The sequence below is a fragment of the Lepisma saccharinum genome, chromosome 1 (genome assembly GCF_977018435.1).
Source record: "Lepisma saccharinum chromosome 1, izLepSacc3.1, whole genome shotgun sequence".
In the NCBI taxonomy this organism is placed as follows: Eukaryota; Metazoa; Arthropoda; class Insecta; order Zygentoma; family Lepismatidae; genus Lepisma; species Lepisma saccharinum.
Window position 1 is genome coordinate 161,172,836 of NC_139229.1, and position 15,752 is coordinate 161,188,587.

The window sequence follows — 15,752 nt, forward strand, 5'->3', positions numbered from 1 at the left end:
GTTCCCATCCTAACAAAAGTGTAACATTTCCGCTTCATTGCTAACCACTGCCTTTATTCCACAATCGCATTTTTTTAGAAGTTAAGGATAATCTAAGGACGTACTAACCTTCCTCGCACGAAAGGACCTTGCAAAACCCGAAGTAATTTAGAGCAGAAAAAGATATCTTCACAACTGCAAAAAACAAAACAAAAAATAAAGGTGAGTGAGTTTTAAGAGGAAGTCAGTTAGCGATCTGCTCACAGGAGGGCGGGGAAGTGCTTGAGGGACGTTCCTATTCAGCGAAGCGTGTCTCGCTTAGAATGCTAGAAATTCTTCCCAAGTCAACAAAACATGTGTGACTCAGGGTTGAAGAATTACAAGATGAAGAAAATTCAGTGTTTCCAACTACAATTTTGATAATTAATTATACGAAATTGCAGATTTTATTCAGGAATTTTCGTTAATGTAATGAGTCATGTTTTCGTCGCTAAAACGCCGCCGTGTGCATCAAACGCGTGCCTAGTTTTTGATAGATAGCTTCTGTAGTGAAACTATAGTCCACTTTTGGAGGAGTTCTCCGAGACTTAACACAAGAAGTTTATCTGCGTCAGAGACAGTATCGGTTACTGAGTATTGAAACAAGGTTGTCCAAACTGCAGTACATAGTTTCAGATTGTACAGTAACGGGCAATAAAAATGCGACACGTAGATCCTGAAATACCCGCTTCTCTGCATGGAGTTATGTGTGTTGCCTAACTCCAGGGCGATAGCCTAATTTCCTATTGAATAGTTGCTATTAAAGTTGGCTTATCGCCGTAGAGTTAGGCAACACACACAACCCATTGCAGGGAAGCCAGTATTTCAGAATTCAGGTGTCCCATTTTTATTGCCGGTGACTGTACTAAAAAAAGGGCCACTATACAATTTGAGAACGTGCGTCTTTAAGTGCTTAATGTTAACCGTTGAGTGTATTTGCTATGTTTCGTTACATTTTATAAAAACATCCAACCGTAATAAAACAACGATTTAAATTAGCGTCGAATGCTGACCGACATTTAAATCCAAATTTACTTGAAAGTGGTTTTTATCAACATACAACACCATTATTAAATACTAGCGTTAATAGTAGATAATAATTAATAAAGAATTTTATCGGCAGGTAGAACATGATTTGTGTTATAGTTATTAATTGTTTAGTTAGTGGTTTTAACAATGTAATTTGTACGATATGAATAAAAAATAATGAATACTTTGCTTAAAATATTTCCTTTTACATCCCGATCATGGAAACCTACAACAACGACTGGAGGTTCGTCGTTCTGACCACACGTCACCCCGTAACTGGTTAGGTGATCTCCCAGCTCGGCAGATGGGAGTGAGGCCAGCAGTCGCAAGGTAGGCCCTGGCACCACGGGCTATTGTTACATATTATTATTTTTATTTGTCTTCCCCCGTGGCCGTCCGGTCTAAAGCGCTGCGCTTTGGGCTCCGACTGCGGGACGGCATGGGTTCGAATCCACCTGGATTCAGTCTCTGGGTTCTCGTCCTGTGTATAGGGCCGGTGGCAATCCACCATCGTGAGGCAATTGGACAGCTACGAGTGAGTAGCGTAACCCTCTCTTCACCCCACTACCGGTTGAAGATCTCCACACCTCTATGTAGGATTGTGGGAGGAAGACTGGCAGTCGGGATATACGCCAAGGCCCTTCTAGGGCTGTCGAGCCACGGATTATTATTATTATTATTATTATTATTATTTATTTCGTTTTACATATTTGAGTCAATAAGTGTTCTTTTTAAATCCTAGTGTTAGTAAAAGAATAACAACTATGTAATATTTGTTTAGAAAGGGAGGTTACTGTCTTAATAGTAACAAATAATGAATATTATTATTATTAGTTTAATTTTCCGATCTGGTGTCCCGGGTTGAACCTATACAGCATTTGTCTCCCTAAAGCGAACTAAAAATATAATTATGTTTTTTTTTGTTTATATTTGCTCATGGTTACTTTCAAATTCTGTCACATTTTGTGACAGACACTGTCCAATCTAAGAGCTCGAATTTCTTCGGAATGCCAAGAGTTACAATAACCCAATTGGTCTTGTTTAGTTTTGTGCGTACAACATGATCTAAAACCGACCTCCGTGGCGGAGTGGGTAGCACAGCGTGAGGAGTCCTGGGTAAGACATGGTTGTTTGTGTCTGTCCTTAATGAGAAGACTGATATATGTGAAAACAGAGAAAAAGAGAAAGATGGGGGAATACCGCTTAGGGGGTTTCCTTTAAGAAATGATGAAAATGGTGGTGAGAACAACGCGCTACGGCGCTAGGGGTCCAGAGTTCGAATCATGGCCCTAGCATGGATATTCTTTGTGAGTGTCCTTTCATCAATTTTTTCATATCCTTGCTCAACCTCATCGTCACGATTAGTCAAAAGGTGCAGAAAAGCAAAGTAAAATTGCCCAAATCAATCAATCATTCTAAGAACATCAACTAAAAAATGATTAGATTTGATTTTCTAAAATAATCTCACCGACAATCAATTGAGATTACTCATATTTTGCCTTTCATGCGATTTATTTTCCACTCTTTCCAAACTTCGTTATCATTAGTTCAGTAACATCGACTGAAATTCAATGAAGGGGTAAGAGGGCAACGCCTGACTGTTGAATTACATTTTGAAAAGTCTATATCCTGTTATAAAATAGGTGTACATACAATTTGTTGGGGTGCAAGTATTTACACTTTAACGTATTTCTGAAAGGGAATTAAATGTAAATTGCGAATCACTGCTGTTCACAAAACCTTTTTTTCTGTCTTCTGGCCACAGTCCTCCAGGCAACGCGATTACTATTCTAATTTCAGGAGTATGAAATAAGGAATTCTCCTTCTGATATCTTGGACACATTACGGCCAGTTTTTAGCAATGAAAGACGGGGACGATCCCGTTTTGTACTACCCTCAACGTCCCTGTTTTAGTAGACAGTGACTGACGCTAGAAAACATGGCGTCTCTTCACACAGTTATAAGATAACCTATCAAGCAGTATGTCAAAATCTAACTTCCCATACAACACAAATCTCCAAGGATATCCATTGGATATCCACAATGTTAAAATTAGATCCATGGATATCCATTGGATATCTATTAGATATCCAATTCTGGATATGCATTGGACGTCTATGGGATATCCAGAACTGGATATCTGAAACTCGACAAATTCTAGATATCTAATACATAGTCCAAATATGTAAAGAACTGGCTGTCAGAAACATGTCCAAATATATCAATACGTCTCCAGATCTTGTCCAAAATGGGATATCCAAAACTCATCCAATCTGGATATCCAGAACATATCTAGATCTTGTCCAAAATGGGATATCCAAAACACATCCAAATCTGGATATCCAAAACTTATCTAGATCTTGTCCAAAACGGGATATCCAAAACATATCCAATTCTGGATATCCAAAACATATCTAGATCTTGTCCAAAACGGAATATCCAAAACACATCAAATTTTGGATATCCAATACATAGCTAGAACAGATCCAGAATTGGATATCAAACAGTGAACATAAATATGATTTGTTTCGGATATTAGAAAATGATCATAGTATTTCCGTTATGTATACTTTTTCATACTGTATCGTAGAATTGAAACAATAATTGCATTGAAGCATTAGCGTTTATAAACTTATTTGCCTGTTATTTAGTGATTTAATTTTTTTCTTCTTAGAATCAGAAAATTTCGATTTAGCCTTACTCAACGCTTAAAATTATAAGAGTGGATGCTGTACTTGCCAAAATTGGATGTTCAAAGGTGGTTTGACAAGACCCAACACATTATAGAGGCAAAATCGAGAACTTTTTTCACTAAAACTTGAAAACTTCGTAGAAATAAGAAAGCCAAGCTCCCGGGTCTACGACTCGATCCAAGCTGGCATATAGACGGTCAGGAATGCAGCTAGTGTTGGGCGATATATCTTCCAGCCGATATATCGTGATATTGAGAAAAATATCGTCCAGGCGATATCAACTAGATTATATTTCGTCACGATATTTTTTCGATATATATCCTGTCGGCGATATATCGTCACGATATATCGCCGATATCACGATACGGAAAAAAAATATCGTATCGTACAGATCGCGATATCAAATTTCCGATATCGTCCATCCCTAGTAGCAGCATTAATCAGTGAGAAATCTAACGTTCCCATTTGATCCGCCGTCCCCGTTTTGGACTACTCTCCCCTACACATTATCAAGAAAGATTGAAAGACAGAAGGAAATAGGGAAATAGAGTAATAGTAAAACAACTATGAGTAGAAGGAGTGAATGTAGATCTAGACGGATGTTACTATTTTACATATATATTAACAAAAATAACGAGAGGAAATTCTTTGGATTTGCATGCAATTAAGTCTCAGCATAACCAAAAAACGTTGTTCCTTAGAATAACTTATACGCAAATAGAATTAAAAATCTTATTTGAGACCACATTATGATCTACAATTTTGCATTTTATGTTGCGTGCACAGAAATATCCGATTTCGGAAAATGCTCACGGGGACTATATGCAAGAACGAAGGAAGTAGTTGTGGCTTCTTAACAGACTGGCGCCACTTTCTTCTTCTTTTCTTCTTGTCTGCAACGTTATTTTTTGTGACCTTGCTTGCAGAGGCACTTAAATTATAATCCTACCCCTTCTGCCTTTGGGAATGCATATGCACTGTTGGATTTCGCGACAACTCCATCCATTATCCCTGGGTGACACCGGTTTAGCACAATTAACAGGTACTTGGAGCCGTCAGTGCGTGTTGCTAACGGAGATCATCGCATGGCCATCCTGAGGGCGATCGGTTTTCAGTGGAAGTTATGTGTTGAAGAAATGTGAACCTCTGCCAACCTACGTGGCGGAGTCGTTAGGACAATTTCTGGACTTCAGCCAACGCCAGGGGTCGTGGGTTCGAATCCCAGCCTGAGCATGTGTGTTCTTTGTGAATGTCCATTCATCAATTTCATCATACCATCACTCATCCTCCTCTTTGCGATTTGCTAGAAGTGACAGGGAAGAGGCGCGAAATAACAAAACTCAAATCTAAATGTTTCTAGTTCATATTAACAGCTTATTGATAGATATTGTTGATGTTGCTAACAGTCTGAAATACCAATATTTCAGTTTGGCAAGGAATTAATAACTGCAATTTTAACACCTAATCTTTGTATGTAATGAGAGAAAGCAGTTCCAGCTTAGCCAAATAGTTAACCTTAACGGTCTCGACGTTGGTCTAAACGTTCTGGGTTCGATTTGAGGTGGGAGTTCCGAAAGTTCGGTGTTAACCAAGCATCGTGAGGATATTTCGGGAGTTACTTGAAAGCAGTAAGTCTCCAGTCTCGAAAACCAAATGAAGGCACTGTAGTGTTTAAGAACATTGGTGTCTTAGTTTTATTGCGAATATCTGTACATAGAAGTTTAACCGCGAGAACGGAGGAATATATTTTCCCGTTGACAAGATTGGAAAGAAAATTGAAGTAATAGACATTTTCACGTGTCTGGAGTGTCGAAACAGACAGGATTTCAGGTAATGCTTTACTGAGAGCGAATTTCGGGTATGACTTAGCCTCGCCCCTCGGCAGAAATGATATCCCCCTCGCATATTCAAAATTTCTTCATGGAAAAGAAACCACGGACGATTTAGGAAGTTTTATAATTGTATGAAAGTAGACACACTAATTGCTTTTGAATAGCTCGGACGAAAATTTCTTCAGAGAACCGAATCGTCCCTGCTTGCAGACCCGTCGTGCTCGGAAACATTGTAATAATTCTATTCCCGTCACATCGTGGAGCCTCGATACAAAAACACAGCATTTAGCTTTTGTCCGTGTAGAAACATTCTGAATTCTTGCAAGATCTGAGGCTCAAGATGTATAATTTCGTTCCCCGTTCAATTTAAATAGGTCCTCGGGCAAGAATGTGATTAGTAAAAAGAGGTAGGGGAGAGAGAGAGAGAGAGTTTAAGAAGAGAATGGAAGAGAGAAACAGCTACAGTTGATAAGAATTCTTGCAGGCGGCCTAGAGGAGGGGGAGGGGGGTTCTTCTCCATGATCTGCATGCGAGGGACATAGGATGAAAGCCACGTCTAGAGAACCGGAGGTGTGGTTGGGTGCAGTGTATCTATCCTTTGTCTCAAGTTCCCCATTAACATCGATTTTCCCCTCTTCATTAAAATTTCCCATAAACATGAGAACATTGGAGGGCGGGGGTGCTTATCTTCACACAAACACGGTTTCAACCATAATACTGTATTTCACAATTGGGTGTATATTGAAACTTTTTTTTGGTATGGTCCGTGAGTTATAAAACGTTCTATTCCCACCAAAACTCGTTACGCAGTAACATGCACGTGAGTTCAACAACCAACGAGCTTCGTTCGCACACAGTCGTGCCACTATCCGGTTGGCACAGAGGCAGTTACGCACGTTTACTGGATTTAGATTTTCGCGGGAAAAGTGAGGAATGAGTTGCACCTCCCATATTGTAATGTGTTAGCTGATCTCTAAATTGCTGGCAGATGTCCGAAAACACTAAATTTGCGATAGGTCATTTACTGTTAAATGTGTTCATATAACGAATGTACCCGCGCGTGTGTATAGAAAGATTTCTTTTGTGAAGGTTTTTAGCTAATTATCTATTACAGTAACCAGAATCGCGGGTAGAGAATTCAAAAGTAATGATCGTTCGAAAGGTTAGAAGTTACTTTCTTCTCTCAGAGTATCTTCTTTTTCCATTTTATAATAATGTACGAATTCACCAAATAATGGGAACATTGGGTTAGTTACATTTAGTAATGGACCTAAGTCGAAAAGCCCATACTTAATCTATTCTACTGTGTTGAAACATCGAATTAGCCTATAATTATAAGGAAGGGAACGCTTCAGCCATCGTTGCGATTAGCCCAGGAGGTAGAAAACCGACGTAAAATAACTAAAGAAATAATAAGTCAGTACTTTAAACCGCCAAACATCCAGATATGTCTAATTAGTCAAGTAATTTCACAAGAACACGTAAGTTAACTCTTGTGCAATTTATGAAATATTCAAGCTTACATATTAATATTTAAAGAAATTTTATAGGTCACTTTAAAAAATAGGCAATTTCTAACAATAAATTGAAGGACATTTATAGGTCATCTTTCAGACTTTCCATCTTTGATCACGAAGTAGAGAATAGGACAAACAAGACACGTCCATTCATATTTTCCAAGATTAGAACCTCTGGCCAACTCATTACGCTATCCTTACCAATACCCCAACTTGATACTTGAGATTAGGATATACTAATAAGTGAATAGAAGTAACACGCATGTAAAAAAACAAGAACAAATGAACTATGCCATGCATCAAGTAAGCCAGCAGGGCGCCGTTCTGGCATACAGGGGCGCCTTGAAATGTTCCAATATTTTCACTGACATGATAGTGATTTTTATGAATATGATTGTTCCAAATATCTGCTTATTTGGTACTTTTTACATACAAAATGTTTCTGAATTTGAAATACGTGTAACAGAGCGTTGCAAGTATTAGACTTGGGCGCAGCGGAAAGATCTTGAAATACTATAAGGGCACGAAAATAATTGGGAATGTCTGAAAGCGAAACTTGTTAGGTTGCTGTTTTCTTTTGATAATTTTCATAATTTTTTTGTTTGCACTTCCTGCATTTTCCCTGTCAGAGGGAAATTTCCCATTATGTTGCAATACTGCGTACGAGTTCCATAGAGTCTGCCTGAGGTTCGGTGGGAGAACTTGGATAAGAAAGGGGGAGAAGGGGGGTACAGAACGAAGCTCACCGCGGGGTTCCCTGTCAGAGCTTGACAGCATCTTTTGTCGTCCTTTACGTTGGAATTTTCAAGGTTGAAAAAAAAAATCAAAAGGGGGGAGGGGGAGCTTAAGGCGGAAAGACGGAGCACTGTAAGAGCTATCTCTGTAGCTTTTGACGTGGCCTTGAAATGTGGACGAAGATGGACAGATCAAGTATGACGTTCTTCATTGTTGCCCTCGACTCTTACGTCAAATTTCTCTAGAGATAACTGCTTGAGCCGGGAGCAAATTCCAAAATATTTTTCTGTGCGTTCACGTGAGTGTCCACCAGCTTTCTGGCCGACGGAGGACACGGACATTCCATGTGCATATGCGCTTTGCATCTCACGTAACGCGAGAACTGGCCTCCAGGGTGTAGTCGTTGAAGTATGGAAGTGCGAATTTTGAGCAAAGCAGTGGCTTGCCCAGGATTTTCGTAATGAGATTATATCTTCAATTTACTCGTAAAATAGCCAGTCCCATATTTTGCTATATTTTCTTGCATCTGATGTTTTTTTTCGTAAAATAATGTTGAGCCAACCCCATCTTGGGTACGTCACTGCTTTCATGTATTTCTTCATTTCATAATTTGATCATTCTCATCGTCGTGCCTATTTCGATATTTAGTATCTATCATTTTAGCATCGTCGTCGCCTTAGGGTCCCGAGTCCCAGTGGAGTCACACTTTAAACTGTAGGTCCAGTCCCGATTAGCCTTCCAGTGCATAAAATGGAATTAAAGCAACAAATCAATCAATCAAGTATCATTTTGAGCTTCTACTGCCTCCATCCATATTATATTGCATGATTTTCTTGTCATGAAAACCCAGAAAGAAATCACTAGCAACTAACTCTCTAGCATTCTTAAACCCGAATGTTTATGTCTGTAGCAACACAAGCCGTCTGTCTGTCCCTATCCTGGGCAAGATCAATCCAATCTTCTCCATCTTCACCGATTTTGTTTATGTCCATCTCAACGTCATCTCCGTCTTGGCCTTCCTACAGGTGTCTTACCATCAGGTTTCCCAACTGCAAAAACCCTGAAATGGCCTTTCCTCTCCCATTCGGTTCACATGACCTGCTCATCTAAATCTTCTTGATTTACTTATTCTTATCATATCTGGACATGAATACATATTATGCAGTTCTAAATTATGTAACCTTCTCCACTCACCTGTAGCCCTATCCTCATTCATCTCTGGAATGGAATATTCCAGGAAGAAATAATTGAAATCAAATTTAGATTTTAAAAAGACCACAGATTTTTTTAAAAAATGTCCAAAAACCATGAAAAGTTGGGTAAATTCAGTTCTTTTGTAAATTCTTAACAGGAATTGAGATAAAAGTAATATCTTAGTTGGAACCTTTTTGTATATTTGCAGTTCTACAAAGTAAGAAAAACCTTGATGAGACTTAACGGGTATTGTAGGCTGAACTTAAAGCATTACAGAAAGGTGCGAAAAATGTATTTAAAGATACTGGCAAAGGCAAACATGTATTTGACTTTGAGAAGAAAAACAATCGTGTCTTACAACGTCTTTGGTAGGTCTCACGTTATCTTCGTCGTAAACCAGCAATATCACTATCGGTGGTATCGACAAGACACGATACAAGAGTTGCCCGTTTCGAGTCTCGAAGTATTTAATAGCTTATAAACAACATATAGGTAAGTATAGCGCGTCACTGCACACCTTGAGTCCTAGAAAAAAGGAATGTTGTCCTGAATATATGCAACAACGCTGCACAGGCTCAATTGAATATACTCTGCAATCACGATAACGAAATATTTGCTTGGCATCAGTGGCGGTGATTGGGTTCCAAAACCGGTGGGCAAGGTGCCAAAACTGGGGGGGGGGGGGGGGTCAAAGACAGTAGTATATTTCCTTTTGTAGATAAGGTTTAGCACATAGTGTAGGAGCAATAGTGGCGAAAACTGGGGGGGTGGCAACTGCCCCCCCTAATCGCCACCAGTGCTTGGCATGTTTGAGAAAGTTATACAGTAAAGTAATTTTGCTTTACAGAGGTCTGTCTCGGGTCTTAATTAGGGTAAGTGAAAAGGCGGGTGGACAATTGCGATGAAATTCTAAATCTTATATCAAATTGAAGGGTGACTTAACACCTCGTACAATACCTCTTAGAAGAGAATTATGTGAAACATTGATATTTTCGAATAGAACACTGATTCCTCTCACACTTTCTCCAGGCTGGCAAGGTAGCTTGTAAACTTACTTGCATTACAACCACTTTGGCGTGTTTAAAATCAGTGTTATTCCACACATCGTCAGTTATAACTATTTCCTCATTCTCGCATTTTTGTTATTACTTTTCTCCCTTCTTTTATTTCTTGTCAGCACGGAAGTGCTTCGTCAAACGTGGCTGGGAATTTGGTTCAATCAAGTTTTTAAACATGGGCTAGAGCCAACGGACACCTTTTGAAGTCACCCTTACCTCATATATGCGAATACACTTTCCAACTCTCTTCGATTTTAGTGTCACGCTTCTTCCTTTTCTGACCTTCTAGATTAAGTTCCATCCGTATGCACTTTATGTTGGTTTCTTATGTTGAGGCAGGCCAGAACATCATGAATTTTTGGATGCCGTCTTCCAAGCCAGCTATTTATTTTGTTGTTCCAACCTTCTATTGCATTATTAGTTCTGTGGCGCCTTTGGTTAGGTTAGGTTAGGGAGTGATCGTTGCAATTGACCTCCCATTAATTTGTAAGATGACCTTCACTGTCAAAATCATCGCAATTGTCCTAGATTCCTTATTTAGTCCCGTCTCGACAAACCTCAAAGGGTCTGGTCTCGTCTTGAATGTCGAGATGATTGTTGATTTGTTGATTTAAGTCCACTTTATGCACAGAAAGGCTAATCGGGACTGGGCCTACAGTTGAAAGTTGGATCCGAACCACTGCCTCCACCGGGTATCGAACCCGGGACCCCTTGATTACAAGGCGACGACATTACCACTACATCATCGGGAGGACTGAATGTAGAGATGAGACCGAGACTTATTGTGTCTCGGTATTACCCCGTAATATTACAGCTTTTCACATGCTTGTTTGCATCAGCTTAACCCGAACTGCCCTGTAGAAGGGGGCTTTTATTTGTAAAGTTGAACCAGACAATCAGAGGCGAAGATATAGTACAAGCAATGCAAGCACTGCTTGCATAATTCGAATATCATTTAATGTACTTAATGTTCTAACCGTATTTAGTTTCCATCGCACTCGATTTCGCGAAAAAATGCGGCCGCAAACTCCCCCAGCAGCTCTGTAGCAAGCACCAGCCTCAATGCTTGCAGCCGTTCTGCGGGAAAATAAGGCCTCCGAAGGAGTCACATGGCGAAGCGTGAAATTTTGGTGGAACCCGTCCATAAAGCTTCTAGAATAGAATAGAATAGAATAGAATTTATTTCCAGTATGAGCCTTTACAGCTATACATACCATACAGGTGAAAAATTTTCGTGCACTTTCCCTACACCCTTCCTCCTTTATAGTCTGCTTCCCCCTTCACCACTGCTTGGTAGTTCACAAACACTATTTCATTTCAAATCTTTCCCTATACTTGCACTGTTACCTGAGTGGTTCCTACGTTTCCTCAAATGTATTTATGAATTTATTTATTTATTTGGTACCCCTCCCTTCTTTCACACATGTTCGCTATCCCCACTGAGCTTCTTTGCTCTCTTTACCCAGGCGTAATGTAGGAAAGTTCCCAGATTCCTTATTTGCGTCTCTCCCCCTCTCGGTCTCTCCCTCCTAATAACGCTTGTCATTATATTCTCAATGTTATCTTCATCTATTTCCCTGATATATTTTTGTCTTGCCTCCCCTGTTTCTTTGCACTGGAGGAGAATGTGAAATTTCGTCTCGCCTTCGCCGCATAACGGGCATTCTACGCTCCCGTCCTCACGTTTAAGCCTAACTTGTGCCCATCCCCCCAGTCTGAACCAGGCCAATCCTGACCTTTCTTTTGCCCCACACAAATCTACGTAGTTCCTCCTTCCCCATTCTCGATCCGTATCTACTATTTTCGCCGATGTTAACGATATTTTTGCGTCGCATTCCGCCAAAATTTTCTGTTTGGTAATATCTTCCAGCCTGGCACGTATGGCCCCTAGCATCTGCGTATCAATTCTCCCCTCTATTCCCTCTTCCCACACCCATCCTAGCCCTATACTGTATAATTCCGTCTTTATTTTTGCTACCCATTGCCTCCCATTACCCTCCCTTATCTGTGATTGTACACAGAGTTTCTTCAAATTTCCCCCCTCCATGGTGATCAGTTTTGCCCAGTATTTAATGCTCCTCATTTTGGCATCCACTTCCTCTCTTAACTTTCCCAGTTCCCTAAGTGCCCCACATGTTGCCGTACCCCTCCCTACTCCTAGCCCTTGTTTTAAGAATCTAGACTGTACGACGTTTACGGTTTCCCCTCCCTCCCAGACCCATAGTTCGATGCCATAGAATAGTGTTGCCTTAACTGTGGCCTCGTAGACCCCCTCCAGAATTTTGATTGGAATATTTGGTACTTTGTATTTTATTTTTCTTGTTTTTTCTAACGCAAAAATTGCTTTACATTTATTCCTGTGTACGTGCCTTGCCCACCTACCCGTCATTGTCATCACCATGCCTAAATAGTCGTACTGTTTCACCCTATCGACACTTGTCTCTCCGTATTTCCATTGTTCATCCTTACCAAATACGTATCCGTTCTTAAATACCATTATTTTGGTCTTCTTCATATTTACTCGCATGGCCCATTTCCCGCAATATCCGTGTAACGTGTCTAGACCGTTCTGTAGACCTGCTGTTGTGTTCGAAATCAGTACCAGGTCGTCTGCGTATAACAAAAGCGGTACCTTTACGTCGGATCAAAAAGCTGTGCTTTCCGAGCTTGCGTGATTCCCGAAAATAGCCGAGTTCAACCGAAAGCAGAAGGATTCATCTATGGGTACGTTGCCAGCAAAAAACTAGTAACGAATATTTGTCTTCATGAACACGTAAACAAGATCGCAAGTATAATAATAATTGTTAGTCATAAAATAACTAAAAGAAGTTATTATCACTGTTCTAAATTCCATATATATCATATTATATTACAAATTATTTTAGATTTCGCGAAATGTAAAACGCGTAAAAAAAGTTGACATTGGGAGTTGGGGCAGTGGAATTTCTGCACCCCCGTGAAGAGTTTTCTCAGGGAGGGAGGGAAGATTGGACGGACCTTGGTCCCGCACCCTGCTTCCTGGTCGGTCCAGCTCAAATTACGCCAGAAGTGTTGACCGCTACCAGTGTTTGCAACTGCCAAATTATTTACGCAGTAATTCAAGTGAGCTCTTTCACAAATTTTACAATCAATAAATTGACTGCTTTTGAATAAAACTTGGGGTGAAAATAAAGCTATCTGAGAAAGAACTATCTACTGATATTTGTACATGGCATAGAAGTAAATCGTATACATTCTGCATATTATGAGCACAAGAATATGTTTTAATGATTGATTGATTGATTTGTTGTTTTAAGTCCACTTTATGCACAGTAAGGCTAATCGGGACTGGACCTACAGTTTAAAATGGGATCTGAAACACTTGTGCCTCCACCGGGTATTGAACCCGGAACCCCTTGATTACAAGGCGACGACACTACCACTGCGCCATCGGGGAGGCCCGAATATGTTTTAAGTTCTATTATTATGACGCAAGTGGTTTTCCCAGGGTCTTTTTACGGTCCCCATTTTGTCATCTTTTCCTTCCTTTGACGTTTTTTCTTAGATATACTGGGCCAAAAGGGGGTTATGTCTACCATCCACCCCCCCCCCTTCGCCCCGGGCACGCCATTGAATGACACTTTATTACTTAAATATTAATGTACATACTCGTTCTGCTGAAATGATTCTGATTCCTCCGCGTAATTTTTATCTCCAAACTGATATATCTTTCCTTTGTGACGGATAAAATTAAGGAAATAGGTTGGTATCACTTTCTGTTGTTTCAGAGATTTTCAAAGTGATCTTGTGTGGATGCTTGTATTTGCAGTTGTGGAAAGCGCGTGGGATAGTGTGAGTGTTTGTTGCTTCGTGTTTTGTGCTGTGAATTTATCGGAATGAACGCGTATTTAGGAACGGTTGATGTGAAGTGCGGGTGTATTATTGAGCAATTGAAAATTGCTTCGTTTAGCTCGAGAGAGATAAGTGTTAAAATGAAAATCGTGGAAGGGGGTCGACCAACACCAAGAGTTTGAAATTTATTGTGGTGAGTACATCGTCTATGCATGTGTTTCTTTGCTTTGAAAGGAATTTTTTATTGTTTGTGTTTAACTTTTTATTTAGTTTTTAAGTTACTCCAATGCGGTTTTTAGGGTGCCCAAAAATACTAAATTACATCATGCAGCGTAAAATAAACAAATGATTCCCATTTTTTTAAAATCTAAATCGGTTTGGTCACCGTTTGACCATATTAAATAATAATGAACAAATAAAGGTACTAATAAGTAAGTAAGAAATTCCGTCTCCCTTTAGTCGTATGCGGAAAGTTCGCATATGCAAAACGTTTAATATCATATGAATAACGTTACCTGGATTTTTTTTTAAAAGTAAATGTGACGTTTGCGGATCATATGGTTTATTTTTAGTACAGTCACTTTATTACGATATTTTGACAAATCCAGCGACTGGGTAAATGAGGCTATAAACCTTGAATCTTTCCCCTCGGCATGTCGTTGTACTACATGTTTTGTTGTACTGAAACATTGCTTGCCTCCTTCGTAAGACTACGCTTCGCTACTGCAGACAATATATACCCCTCACCGTCCTGCTCTGTGGCACCCGACTGGTTGGCTAAACTAATCATATTGGCGATATATCGAAATCTTTCTGAGCAACACTGCAACGCCGACTATGCAGTTGGTAGGTTTAGTTCTCTAGCATAAGTACAATGCAATATTTCGGGGATTGACTAAGAAGTTATTATTTTGCTAAGAGAACTAAACGCAACAAGCCTAACCTAATCACGAAGGCTTACCGCAATGACGTCAGAACACGAGTGTCTTCAATATGGGTGCGATAAACGAGACCCGCAGTTTTGCATCTGTCCAGCGAGACGAAACAGTTAAGTGACGTTGGGATTACTCTCCTGGTGCCGTAACCGTTGCTCCGACTTGCGACCGCATTGCTGATCGAGACGAGAAGAGAAGGAACGTTTTCGTATTGGAAAGGCTGGATGGAAGGCATTTTCGGATTCCAATCGCAGTCACGATTTGCCAAGCCACGCAAGCGGCGACCGCAGAACTCTGTAGTCACGATGGTGGGAATGCACGCGGGAAGATTAAGGGAACGTGACTCCAGGAATCCCAACCTCAAGATGGGAGGAGGAAACTTCTGCACCGATGGTATGCAAGCATGGAAAATGAATATCTTATGCACGACTAAAATTTCCCTCATTTGAGACTCCCCCTCTTTAAAAATTTACTTTTAGTCAAAATGTATCTCCCTTCTCCTGAGAAGTGAACATAATTTCTACATAATTTTAGCAGGTACAAAAAATATCGCATGCACAAAATTATTTACAAAGTAAAAAATATTATGAAATGGTATTTTATGCAATCTTCTATGTGATTGAATAATAACAGAAAGCGCAAAGGAACACAGTAAACACCATGCTAAAATTATACCTCACCAGATTGTTGCTAGTTTAGTAAATATTGAACTGCATTCCGAATTACGTAAGAGCGGGAAAATGTATGCCAAGGTTCTTAAACCAAATTAAAAGCTACATCTGTAGATGTCTAAACTGGATTCTAATACATTCTCTTAATTTCCGTCCCTACCATGTTATTCACCCACTTGTCTCAAATCACCCATTGCGGGCAATGTAAAAGGATATGATAGTTCTTCTCGCCCTCTCGC

General features: G+C 39.9%; 1 protein-coding gene across 2 annotated transcripts in view; it reads left to right on the forward strand.

Annotated features, from left to right (window-relative positions):
* The window catches only part of LOC146003239 (uncharacterized), a 121,060-nt gene that overhangs the window by 25,903 nt on the left and 79,405 nt on the right, over window positions 1–15,752 (forward strand). Inside the window, exon 1 of one of the 2 annotated variants that reach the window (XM_083141436.1) lies at window positions 1,250–1,377. The exons of the other annotated variant lie outside the window; for it this stretch is intronic. The gene's annotated coding sequence lies outside the window, so the exon portion shown is untranslated. Of the gene's footprint in view, window positions 1–1,249; window positions 1,378–15,752 lie in introns of those variants that run through there. 2 annotated transcript variants of the gene reach the window in all.